This window comes from Microcaecilia unicolor, chromosome 2, assembly GCF_901765095.1.
Source record: "Microcaecilia unicolor chromosome 2, aMicUni1.1, whole genome shotgun sequence".
In the NCBI taxonomy this organism is placed as follows: Eukaryota; Metazoa; Chordata; class Amphibia; order Gymnophiona; family Siphonopidae; genus Microcaecilia; species Microcaecilia unicolor.
Window position 1 is genome coordinate 466,625,034 of NC_044032.1, and position 13,199 is coordinate 466,638,232.

The 13,199-nt window shown below is 45.2% G+C and overlaps 1 protein-coding gene across 5 annotated transcripts in view; it reads right to left on the reverse strand.

Annotated features, from left to right (window-relative positions):
• PTPRA (protein tyrosine phosphatase receptor type A) overlaps nucleotides 1-13,199 on the reverse strand; it is a 373,699-nt gene that overhangs the window by 194,430 nt on the left and 166,070 nt on the right. The gene's annotated exons all lie outside the window — the stretch shown is intronic.

A 13,199-nucleotide genomic window follows, 5' to 3' on the forward strand; every position in this document is an offset into this window, starting at 1 on the left:
GCCTGAAGCTTGACAATCCGATTGTCTGGCAGGAACACTCTGCCCACTTGGGTGTCTCGGGCGCAGCTGGCTTTTCTCCCAGTTGATGATCCACCTCAGGGAGCTCAAAAGAGCAACCACCCGGTTCACAGCTTTGCCGCACTCTGCATAAGAGGGGGCTTGGATCAACCAGTCGTCCAGATAAGGATGGACTTGAACTCCTTCCTTCCTCAGGAAGGCCGCAAGGACCACCATTACTTTGGAGAAGGTCCGCGGAGCAGTAGCCAACCCGAACAGGAGGGCTCTGAACTGGAAGTGTCGGCCCAGTACTGCAACACGCAGAAAGCGTTGATGAGGAGGCCAGATGGGAATATGCAAGTACGCTTCCTTGATGACCAAGGATGCCAAGAACTCTCCTGCCTTCACTGCCGCTATAACAGAGCGGAGGGTCACCATGCGAAAGTGCCCAACTTTCAAGGCCCAATGGACCCCTTGAGGTCGAGGATAGGCCGTACAGAACCTCCTTTCTTTGGAATCACAAAGAAAATGGAGTAACGTCCCTTGCCAAGCTGATTTTCTGGCACCGGAACGACCGCCCCCAGGCGGATCAGATTGTCCAAGGTCTGCTGCACTGCCACAGCTTTGACCGGAGACTTGCAGGGAGAGAGTACAAACCCGTCTTTCAAGGGTCGGCAGAACTCTAGCTTGTAGCCGTCTCTGATGACTTCCAGCACCCAAGCATCTGAAGTTATTGTGGTCCAATCGCCCATAAACGAGGACAGCCGTCCTCCAATCTGCACTGGGGCGTGGACCAAGGCCCCGTCATTGGGTACGAGACCCTGGGGGAGGACCGGAGGGAGCACCTCCGGGACGGCAGTCTCTGCGAAAGGAATGCTGCTTGGGGGAGAACTTCCTCTTGAAGGAAGAGGGGGCAGAGGAGCCCGACCTGCCCGGGCGGTACCGACGGACTTCCTGAAACCGTCCTCTGGAGGTACCAGGGCGAGTACTAGCCCGAGCCCTGACCTCTGGTAACTTCTTGCCCTTAGACGTGCCGAGATCGGTCACGATCTTGTCCAGCTCGACCCCAAAGAGCAGCTTGCCTTTAAAAGGCAATCTAGCCAGGCGGGATTTAGAGGCGTGGTCAGCAGACCAATGCTTCAGCCAAAGCCACCGCCGCGCAGAGATTGTCTGAGCCATGCCTTTAGCTGAGGCTCTCAAGACATCATACAGCAAGTCTGCCAAATAGGCTAAGCCCGATTCCAGGGCCGGCCAATCAGCCCTCAAGGAATGATCCGAGGGGGAAGCCCGCTGCACCATAGTCAGGCATGCCCTGGCCACATAGGAGCCGCAAACTGAGGCCTGCAAACTTAAAGCAGCCGCCTCAAAGGACGACCTTAAGGCCGCCTCCAATCTTCTGTCTTGGGCGTCCTTTAGGGCCGTGCCACCTTCCACTGGCAACGCCGTTTTCTTAGTCACCGCAGTGATTAAAGAATCCACGGTAGGCCACAGGAAGGCCTCACGTTCACTTTCAGGCAAAGGATAGAGGCGGGACATAGCCCTAGCCACTTGAAGGCTCGCTTCCGGGACATCCCATTGAGCCGAAATTAAGGTGTGCATGGCATCATGCACGTGGAAGGTTCTAGGCGGGCGCTTCGTCCCCAGCATAATGGCAGAGCCAACAGGGGCTGAGGGAGAGACGTCCTCCGGAGAGGAAATCGTCAAAATGCCCATGGCCTGCACTAACAGGTTGGGCAAATCCTCTGAGCTAAAGAGCCGCGCTGCAGAGGGGTCATCCGCTCCATCCGAGCGGGGATCCGTCTCCTCCAAGGAATCCGCAAAGGACCGTTGGGAGAACTCAGATACGCTGCCCTCATCTACATCGGAGGAGACAAAGTCCTCCAAGGCCTGGGAATCAACCCGAGGGCGTTTACCTCTGGGAACCTCAACCTCTTTATCAGACGAGGGAGCAGGGGCAGCGTTTTGCATAAGGAAGGCCTGATGCAGCAGCAAAACAAACTCGGGGGAAACCCCCCAGACTGTGCACTTCCGCAGCCTGGGCAACAGCCCTAGACGCACCCTCAACCGGCGCTCGTAAGAGCGGGGGAGAGACATGCTGCGCATCCAAAATGGCGTCCGGCGCGACACTCCGCGAAGGAGCCGCGCGGGAAGAGCGGCGCTTAATTTTAGCCGCTTTGGTGCCGTCGCCCAAATTAAGGGCGTTCATGGCATTAATGTCTCCAACCTCAAGGGCGGCCCAAGAAGAAGCCGTCCGAGCCGCGTGGCCGGCCAAGATGGCGGAGACGAGGAGCGGGGGATGGGCGTTTAAGGCGGGAAAAACCGCCACGCCGGATGAAGGACCGGGACATTCATCGGTCACGAAACTGTCACCCAACAAGGGCGAAACAGGCTTTAAGACCCCCGCATCCCCTCTAGAAGCGCTCAAGCGATCCGGGGAGCGACTCTTTACGCCCTCGCCCTCTGACGCCATATGCCACGTGGAGATAAATCGGGGAATCCCCTGCCCGCTATAAAAAGGTAAAAATTACCTGCTTTCCGCTCCGAGCTGTAACGACCTGGTGTCCCAGTGAGTAGCTGCAATGAACGTTTAAATAAACGTCGAAATAAACGCCTTTAAGGACGTTCAAAATTTTTTTTTTTTTTTTAACGGAGCCAGCGGGAGGGGGGAGAAAAGGAGGGACCTGGTACCACCAGGTTTGCACTTGCTCAAAAGAGCCCTCGACCCCAGGCACTCAACAAAACCTAAAAATTAGGCTTGGAGGCCTAGCCAGAGCTGCTGCTGTGTGTGACCACCACCTGCTGAGATAGAGAACATACTGAGGAGTTTCCGGCAGCACATGACCACATATAGGGAGGCAAAAGTTTGCTCTCTATCTCCACCTGCTGGTAGATGGACACAACCCACCAGTCTATGGATTGATCAGCATGATGAAATGGAATTGTGAGATATATACATTAATCATGGAGAGGGAGAGGACCTCAGACTTGTGACAACTTCTGATCAATAAGATCAATGAGATCATATCAATATAGTCACCTCAATATAATCACTGGTCCTCTACCAACCTCCTCCCTGGGTGTTTCATTCATGTGCTTCTAATATCTAATATCTGTAATTGCCATACATCACAGCCAAAAATAGAAACCACAGCTACTTACCTTGTTGCTGCTTGATTAAGGGCCTCCCCAATGGTCCCATTTCGCCAACTAGAGCTTCATCAGGGAAAGAGAACCCCGCAACGTCAAACTGTGGTACAAAACCCAGCAAGCTGTTAATGCCGCAAGGAAAAAACGCGGCACTAACAGCTTGCTGGGTTTTTGGCTGAGAAGGGAGGGAACTCTCCATGTCGGGTAACCTAAACTTCAGTCCATAGGCTCTAAGAGCTAGAATCATGCAGAGATGGAGTCTCCCAAAAGAATTTCCTTCATAAAGCCCTACAGCTAATGAGCCTTGGACCTAACTAGGAGGCAACCCTTGGGGACAGAGAACCTTTCCATGGAGGAAGTCCTTGCCCCAGATTCTGAGAAGTATGGGACAGTCCAGTAGCAGAGGCTACAACAGTGGATGACCCAAGCAGCTCAGGCAGAACTGCAGGGTTCTATGGCAGGAAGGAGGCATCTGGAGGTGGTAGATAGCCCCGAGCAGCCTGGGTTGAGCTGTAGTGTCCAGCAGCTGGGAAGCACCCCCTCCAGGCGGGAAGAAGGTCCATCGGCTGAAAGAGGGCCACAGGTCAGGAAAGGCAGAGCTTTGGGACCAGACAACAGAGTAGAGGAGGCAGGGCAGGCCAGGCACCACAGATCCTCTTGAGTAACTACCAGTCCAGCTGTACTACAGCCTATCAGTGAAACTTGGCAGGGAAGGAGAATGGGAGGGATAACGAGTGATAGAATATAGGATCACACTATCAGAATTTAGTCGATAATGCTATATTGGGTTAGTACCACAAATTATCTGAATGGTTAAATGTGGTATTACAGGGATGCAAGGCTGGCTTAAACCATGGACCAGGTGAGGCACTGGGCTCAGGGCATCAGCGATGGGATATAATTCTTGTATTCCGCCAACTCCCACTTGAGTAGAGGGGTGTGGTAGCCGTGTTAGTTCACTTTTAAAGGTAATCAATAGAAATAAAACAAAATAAAACATGGAAAAGAAAATAAGATGATACCTTTTTTTATTGGACATAATACATTTCTTGATTAGCTTTCGAAGGTTGCCCTTCTTCATCAGATCGGAAATAAGCAAATGTTGGTAGATGACAGTATATATAAGTGAAATATCAAAGCATATCACAATATACATTCCTTACAAATCTAAACTGACAGAAATCACCAACGAAATCAAGATCAGCTTGAACATCATGAACTCTTGGGCAAATGCATTTCAACTAAAACTCAACAAAGAAAAAACACACTGTCTCATCCTCTCATCCAAACACAACACGGACAACCCCACAATTATCAACACCCCAGATTACACCCTCCCTATCTCAGACAGCCTGAAAATCCTCGGCATTACATTGGACCACAATCTAACACTAGAGAGCCAAGTGACATCCACAACAAAGAAAATGTTCCACTCAATGTGGAAACTCAAACACGTGAAACAATTCTTCCCGAGGGAAACATTCCGCAACCTGATACAATCAATGGTACTAAGCCATGTAGACTACTGCAATGGAATTTATGCGGGATGCAAAGAACAAATATTAAAGAAACTTCAGACAGCTCAAAACATGGCAGCTAGGCTCATCTTCAGAAAAACGCGATATGAAAGCGCAAAACCCCTCTGCGAAAAACTACACTGGCTCCCAATCAAAGAACGCATTGCTTTCAAAATCTGCACTCTCATTCACAAAATTATCTACGGTGAAGCCCCGGGATACATGACAGACTTGATTGACCTACCAACTAGAAACACATCCGAATCAACACGAACGTACCTAAATCTGCACTACCCAAGCTGCAAAGGACTCAAATACAAATCAACTTACGCGTCCAGTCTCTCCTACATAAGCACACAACTGTGGAACGCATTACCAAAAGCCTTGAAAACTATGTACGACCACCTAAGCTTCTGGAAAAAAACTAAAAACTAACCTAACAATCCAACATAAATGCCTGATCTCTGCAACACAACAAAACTAAAGAACGTAATGGATATAACACAACTCTTCTGTTGTACGATTCAATAATGTGGCTGTGCACTTTATCTTACCACAACATCACTTTGTATTTGTTTCACCAGAGTCTCCAAACGTCTCTCCGGTACTATGTAAGCCACATTGAGCCTACAAATAGGTGGGAAAATGTGGGATACAAATGTATATGTAAGCCACATTGAGCCTACAAATAGGTGGGAAAATGTGGGATACAAATGCAACAAATAAATAAATTAATTAATTAAAAAGGATAGTAGCAAGGCTCAAATTTTGTTCTAAAAAGACAGTTATTTTCTGTTCTTTGGCAGCTGAAGAGATAGCACTGCTACTGACCTAAATTAGATGTTAATTAACCCTTTAGTGTCCAATGTTCCCATAATAAGCAATTTTGGATCTGGTCCTTGCTGGCATGCAGGATATAGTGCAAGAGATGTTGGGTCCCCTAGTAAACAGTAATCATAACATAATCAAGTCTGAGTTATTATCGGAGATGAGCATGCAAAGGAAATCTACTGTAGCTGCAGTTAACGTTTGAAAGGGCAACTATAATAAAATGAGGAAAATGGTTAAAAAGAAGCTAAAAGGATAGGCTGGTAAGGTTAGGACACAAAATCAGGCATGGACGTTATTCAAAAATACCATCTTGGAAGGCCAGACCAGATGCATTCCATGTATTTGCAAAGGTGGAAAGAAGAGAAAATGACAGCCAGTGTGGTTAAAATGTGAAGTAAAAGAGGCTATTACAGCCAAAAGATTGTCCTTCAAAGAATGGAAAAAGGACCCAAATTAAGAAAATAAGAAGCAACATAAGCACTGGCAAGTCATAAGTACATAAGCATCGCCATGCCGGGACAGACCAAGGATCCATCGAGTCCAGCACCCTGTCTCCGACAGCGGCCAAAAGAACAATTTGTCCCGCCCATCAGAGAAATAGCGGATTATTCCCACGTCCATTCAATAGCATTCTATGGCCTTTTCCTCCAGGAAGCCGTCCAAACCTTTTTTAAAGTCCACTAAGTCAACCGCCTTAACCACTTTTTCCGGCAACGAATTCCAGAGTCTAGCTACGCATTGAGTGAAGAAAAATTTCCTCCAATTCGTTTTAAATTTACTACACTGCAGTTTCATTGCATGCCCCCTTGTCCTAGTATTTTTGGAAAGCGTAAACAGACGCTCCACGTCAACCCGTTGCATTCCACTCATTATCTTATAGACCTCTATCATATCTCCCCTCAGCCGCCTTTTCTCCAAGCTGAAGAGCCCAAGCCTCTTCAGCCTTTCCTCATAGGGAAGTCGTCCCATCCCCTGTATCATCTTTGTTGCCCTTCTCTGCACCTTTTCTAATTCCACTATATCTTTTTTGAGGTGCGACGAACAGAATTGAACACAATAGTCGAGGTGTGGTCGCACCATGGCGCGATACAACAGCAGAATAATATCCTCATTTTTGGTTTCCATCCCTTTCCTAATACTAACCAATAGTCTATTTGCTTTCCTAGCCGCAGCAGCACACCGAGTAGAAGGTTCAACGTATCATCAACGATGACACCTAGATCCCTTTCTTGGACTATGACTCCTAACGCTGAACCCTGCATGGCGTAGTTATAGTTTGGGTTCCTCTTTCCCACATGCATCACTTTGCACTTGTTCACATTAAATGTCATCTGCCATTTAGATGCCCAGTCTCCCAGTCTCGTAAGGTCCTCTTGTAGTTTTTCACAATCTTCCCGTGAGTTGACAACTTTGAATAACTTTATGTCATCAGCAAATTTGATTACCTCACTAGTTACCCCCATCTCAAGGTCATTTATGAATATGTTAAAAAGCAGAGGTCCCAGCACAGATCCCTGAGGGACCCCACTAACTACCCTTCTCCATTGCAAATATTGACCTTTTAACCCTACTCTCTGTTTCCTATCTTTCAACCAGTTTTTAATCCACAGTAAGACACTACCTCTCTAATTTCCTCTGTAGTCTTTCATGAGGGACCTTATCAAACGCCTTCTGAAAATCTAGATACACAATATCAACCGGCTCACCTTTGTCCACATGTTGTTTACCCCTTCAAAGAAATGCAGCAGATTGGTGAGGCAAGACTTCCTTTCACTAAATCCATGTTGACTTTGTCCTATTAGTCCATGATTTTGAATGTGCTCTGTAATTTTGTTCTTAATAATAGTCTCTACCATTTTGTCCGGCACAGACGTCAGACTCACCAGTCTATAATTTCCCAGATCTCCTCTGGAACCTTTTTTAAATATCGGCGTTACATTGGCCACCCTCCAATCTTCCGGTACCACGCTCGATCTTAAGGATAAATTAAAAATCACTAACAGTAGCTCTGCCAGCTCATTTTTTAGTTCTATCAGTACCCTAGGATGAATACCATCTGGTCCAGGAGATTTGCTACTCTTCAGTTTGCAGAATTGCTCCATTACTTCTTCCAGGTTTACAGATATTTCATAAGTTTTTCCGACTCGTCAGCCTCGAATACGCTGTCCGGCTCCGGTATCCCTCCCAAATCTTCCTCGGTGAAGACCGAGGCAAAGAACTCATTTAGTTTTTCTGCTATTTCTTTGTCTTCCTTGATCGCCCCTTTTACACCCTAGACATCCAGCAGGCCAACCAATTCTTTTGCCGGCTTCCTGCTTTTAATGTATGTAAAAAACATTTTTTTCTATCAGTTTTCGCCTCTAGCGCTATCTTTCTTATCAGTGCTTTGCATCTGACTTGACATTCCTTATGCCGCTTCTTATTTTCTTCATTCGGTTCCTTGTTCCATTTTCTAAAGGATTCCTTTTTAGCTCCAAAAGCCTCCTTTATCTCATTTTTTAACCATGCCAGCTGTTGTTTAGTTTTCCGTCCTCCTTTTCTGATACGTGGAATATGTTTGGCCTGGGCCTCCACGACGGTGTTTTTGAACAGCATCCACGCCTGTTGTAGGTTTCTAACCCTCTCAGTTGCTCCTCTAAGTTTTTTTTTACCGTTCTTCTCATTTTATCATAGTTTCCTTTTTTAAAGTTAAACACTAATATATTTGACTTCCTATGTTTACCTTTTTGAAAGCAAATTTCAAAGGCGATCATGTTATCATCACTGTTGTCAAGTGGCCCCCGGACCGTTACCTCCCATACCAGATCATGCGCTCCACAAATGACTAAGTCTAGAATTTTTCCTTCTTTCATCGGCTCCTGTACCAGCTGTTCCATAAAGCTGTTCTTTATTTCATCAAGGAAGTTTATCTCCCTAGCATGCCCTGATGTTACATTAACCCAATCTATATGGGGGTAATTAAAATCCGCCATTTTCTGTACCAGGGTGCCACGGAGACTATGGGACATGTCAACAACTTGGATATGTTTGTTTGAAGAGATTTCCCCTGAAGCAGCTATATGTTAGCGAAACAGGGTTCCCCTGTCGGGACTTTATTAAGATTGAGAAAACATCTGTGTAAGGCTGGACATTATAAAAACTTAGAGACATCGTCATCGAAGATAACTATTTTTTTCCAAGTTTTTAGTTTGATGAAAGTCTCCACACAAGTGTTTGTAAGGGTACAATGACATGGTTTTGTGAACTTGTTATAGTGGAGTTTTTTTTGAAGACACATGATTGAAGTGGTTCCATTATATAAAAGGCGTGTCCTTTAAGAACGAGGAAGTTCCAAAGTTTCTGAGGTCTTCTTTTTTTCTCCACTTTTTTCATTATTGCCTGTCATATTTACCCACAAACACGTTGAGTATAGGGTAGAACTGTATGATAATTTCTGATAATATTTTACTCATTCCGGGATTTTGCAGGGTAATTAAAATTACCCATTATTATTGTGTTGCCTACTTTATTAGCATCACTAATTTCCTTTAACATGACTGCGTCCGTCTGCTCATCCTGGTCGGGCGGATGGTAGTACACCCCTATCACCGTCCTTTTCCCCTTAACACTTGGAATTTCGATCCACAATGATTCCAAGGGGTCTTTTGTTTCCCGCAGAATTTTCAATCTATTTGATTCAAGGCTCTCATTAATACACAGTGCTACTCCTCCCCCAATCTGGTCCAGCCTATCACTATGATATAATTTGTACCCTGGCATGACAGTGTCCCACTGGTTATCCTCCTTCCACCAGGTCTCAGAAATGCCTATTATGTCCAATTTTTCTTTCAGTGCAATATATTCCAATTCTCCCATCTTATGTCTTAGGCTCCTAGCATTTGCATATAGACACTTCAAGCTAGGCTTGTTATTCCTTATTACAGCATGTTGATTACTTGACAGTACTAATTTTGTCCAGTTTTTGTTTTTTTTTATTTATGGACACTGAATCCACTACAGTCTCTTTTTCACACTCACTATCAATAAACCCTGTCTTCTCAGTTTGGGGATATCTTTGCAAGATACCTTATTCCGAACCATACGCTTTTGTGCAACTGTCGGCCTTCCCCCGTTCCTAGTTTAAAAGCTGCTCTATCTCTTTTTTAAATGTTGATGCCAGCAGCCCGGTCCCATCCCGGGTAAGGTGGAGCCCATCCTTTCGGAATAGGTTCCCCCTTCCCCAGAATGTTGCCCAGTTCGTGACAAATCTAAAACCCTCCTCCTTGCACCATTGTCTCATCCATGCATTAAGACTCCGGAGCTCTGCCTGTCTCTTGGGCTCTGCGCGTGGAACGGGAAGTATTTCAGAAAATGCCACCCTAGAGGATCTGGATTTGAGTTTTCTTCCTAAAAGTCTAAATTTGGCTTCCAGAACCTCTCTCTCACATTTTCCTACGTCATTGGTACCCACATGTATCAAGACAGCCGGCTCCTCCCCAGCACTATCTAAAATCCCGTCTAGGTGACGCATGAGGTCCGCCACCTTCGCACCAGGCAGGCAAGTCACCAGGCAAAGCATTAATAAAGAAGGCTAAAAGAGAATATGAAGAGAAACTTCATAACATTAACAACTTTTTCAGCTACATCAGAAGCAGAAAGCATATGAGGTAATCCGTGGGACTGTTAGATCGTGGAGCAAAAGGGGCACTCGGGCAGGACAAGGCTGTAGCGGAGAAACTGAATGAATTCTTTACTTCAGTCTTTATGGAAGAAGATGTAAATGATCTGCCTGTACCGGAAATGGTTTTCAAGGGTGATGATGCGGAGGAATGGAAAGAAATCTCAGTGAACCTGGAAGATGTACTGAGCCAAACTGACAAATTAAAAAGTAGTAAATCAACTGGACCGGGTACTCAAAGAAATCAAGCATGAAATTGCTGATCTGCTGTTAGTAATATGTAACCTGTTGTTAAAACTGTCCATAATACCTGAAGATTGGAGGGTGGCCAATGTGATGCCTATTTATAGAAAGGGTTCCAGGGGTGAACCAGGAAATTACAGACCGGTAAGCCCAACATCAGTGATGGTCAAAAATAGTGGAAACTATTATAAAGAATAAAATTACAGAACACATAGACAAACATGGTTTAATGGGACAGAGTCAGCATGGGTTCAGCCAAGGAAAGCCTTGCCTCACCAATTTGCTTCATTACTTTGAAGGTGTGAATAAACATGCAGATAAAGGTGAGCCAGTTGATGTAGTGTATCTAGATTTTCAGAAAGCTTTTGATAAAGTTTCTCATGAGAGACTCCTGAGAAAATTAAAGAGTCATGGGACAGGAGGCAAGGTTCTGGTATAGATTAGGAATTGGTTATTGGACAAAAAGAGGGTATGGTTAAACAGTCGTTTCTCTCAATGAAGAAGGGTAAACAGTGGAGTGCCGCAGAGATGAGTACACTGGGACTGGTGCTATTTAACATATTTATAAATGATATGGAAATCAGAACAAGTGAGGTGATTTAATTTGAAGATGACACAAAACTATTCAAGGTTGTTAAAACACGAGCGGACTGTGAAATATTGAAGGAAGACCTCAGGAAATTGGAAGACTGGCATCCAAATGGCAGATGAAATTTAATGTGGACAAATACAAGGTGATGCACATTGGAAAGAATAATCCGAATCATAGTTACCTGATGCTAGGGTCCACCTGGGGAGAAGGGGGGGGGGGGGTCAACACTCAAGAAAAAGATCTAGGTGTCACTGTAGATAATACACTGAAATCTTCTGCTCAGTGAGTGGGTGGCAGAATGCTAGGAATTATTAGGAAAGTGATGGTAAGACTGAAAATATTATATTGCCTCTGTATCACTCCATGGTGCGACCGCACCTTGAGTATTGCGTTCAGTTCTGGTCACCTTTTCTCAAAAAAGATATAACAGAATTAGAAAAGGTTCAAAGAAGAGCTACCAAACGATAAAGGGGATGGAACTCCTCTCGTATGAGGAAAGGCTAAAGAGGTTAGGGCTCTTCAGCTTGGAAAAGAGATGGATGAGGGGACATATGATTGAGGTCTACAAAATGCAGAGCGGTGTAGAACAAGTAGAAGTAAATCGATTTTTTATTCATTCCAAAAGTATAAAAACTAGGGGACACTCAAGGAACTTACATGGAAATATTTTTAAAACAAAAAGGAGGAAATATTTTCTCACTCAACGAATTGTTAAATTCTGGAACTCTTTGCCGGAGGATGTGGTAACAGCGGTTAGCGTATCTGGGTTTAAAAAAGGTTTGGCCAAGTTCCTGGAGGAAAAGTCCATAGTCTGTTATTGAAACAGACACGGGGAAGCAACTGCTTGCCCTGGGATTTGTATCATGGAATGTTGCCACAATTTGGGTTTCTGCCAGGTACTTGTGACCTGGCTTGGCCACTGCTGGAAACAGGATATCAGCTAGGTGGACCATTTGTCTGACCCAGTGTGGCTACTTATATAGGATATCATTAACACAGATGTAAAAGCTGACTCTACAGTTTTGGAGAATAGTAGCTAGTGGGCTAAGAAAATGTTAAATAATAGTGGTGCAGGCACTGAACCTCGAGGAACATTACAATGAAGGGGATGAGGATATGAAATGACAGAAGTGGAAGACACTGCAAAAAGAAACCTTATGGAGAAAAGAGTGAACCGCAGACCACCACAAGTATATCAAATGTAATAAACCATATGTCATAACTCCAAGCCCAGAAACGACAGAGCACTGCATGTGAGTACAGGCCTTTGCTGAAGTGTTGTCTTGTTTTGCCCCCCTCCAAGGCAGACTTTCTGTTGGGTGGGGGCAACATTGTAGTGCTTCACTTTGGGCTTCTGCAGCACTCTATCTTCTTTGAGTTGGCATGGGAGGAGGTACGGGACATCGGCAGCAGCTCAGAAGGGAAAAGAGAGGAAATGAGATGCTAGGCAAAGTGTGGGGGTAAGGAGAAGGAGGTGAGATAGATAACATCAAATTGAGTGAGGGGTAAGAGAGAAAGGAATATGCTGGCCACATGGGAGTGGGGAAGAGAGGGGAAGAAAAGATGCTGGACAACAGGGGGTGGGGGGAAAACAGAGGGGAAAGGAAGATGCTGGCTATGGAGCTGAGGGGCTGGTAGAGAGGGGAAAGGGAAGAGAAAGGGGAAATGCTGGTAACCTGGGAAGCATAGGGTGGAGGAAGGGGAGATGCTTAAGTATGGGGTGGAAGAAAATGGTGGTAGGGCCTTGAGCTGCCAATACTCTTTGGCCTGGCCCTGCATCATTCACTTGCATGTCTGGCTCAATCCTGCTTGTTGACAGAAAAGTACATATACAGAAAACACTTTGGAAATTGAATATAAAATCTACTTTGTTGGAAGAATGTTACAGTTGTTATAACAAAACAAGCAAATTAGGTGCTTCATGATATTTCTGTATGAACAGGGAATCTATAGAGCCAGTAGTGATCTTAACCAAAACAGCAGATGCCCCTTCACCTGTTCCAGGAGATCTTCATATCAGTTTTACCCTCCTAGTGCTGACTCCTTGTTTTGCTAATTGTACTATAAGATCTCCACAGACCAGTACTCACCACAGACTTCTATCGGCCAAATAAGCATTTAAATAAAGCAAACCATTTACACAGTAGTGTTTTTTTTCTAGTCTATGGCAGAGCACAGTTAGATCTGGTTAACTAAATTTATCAAAACATTTCAT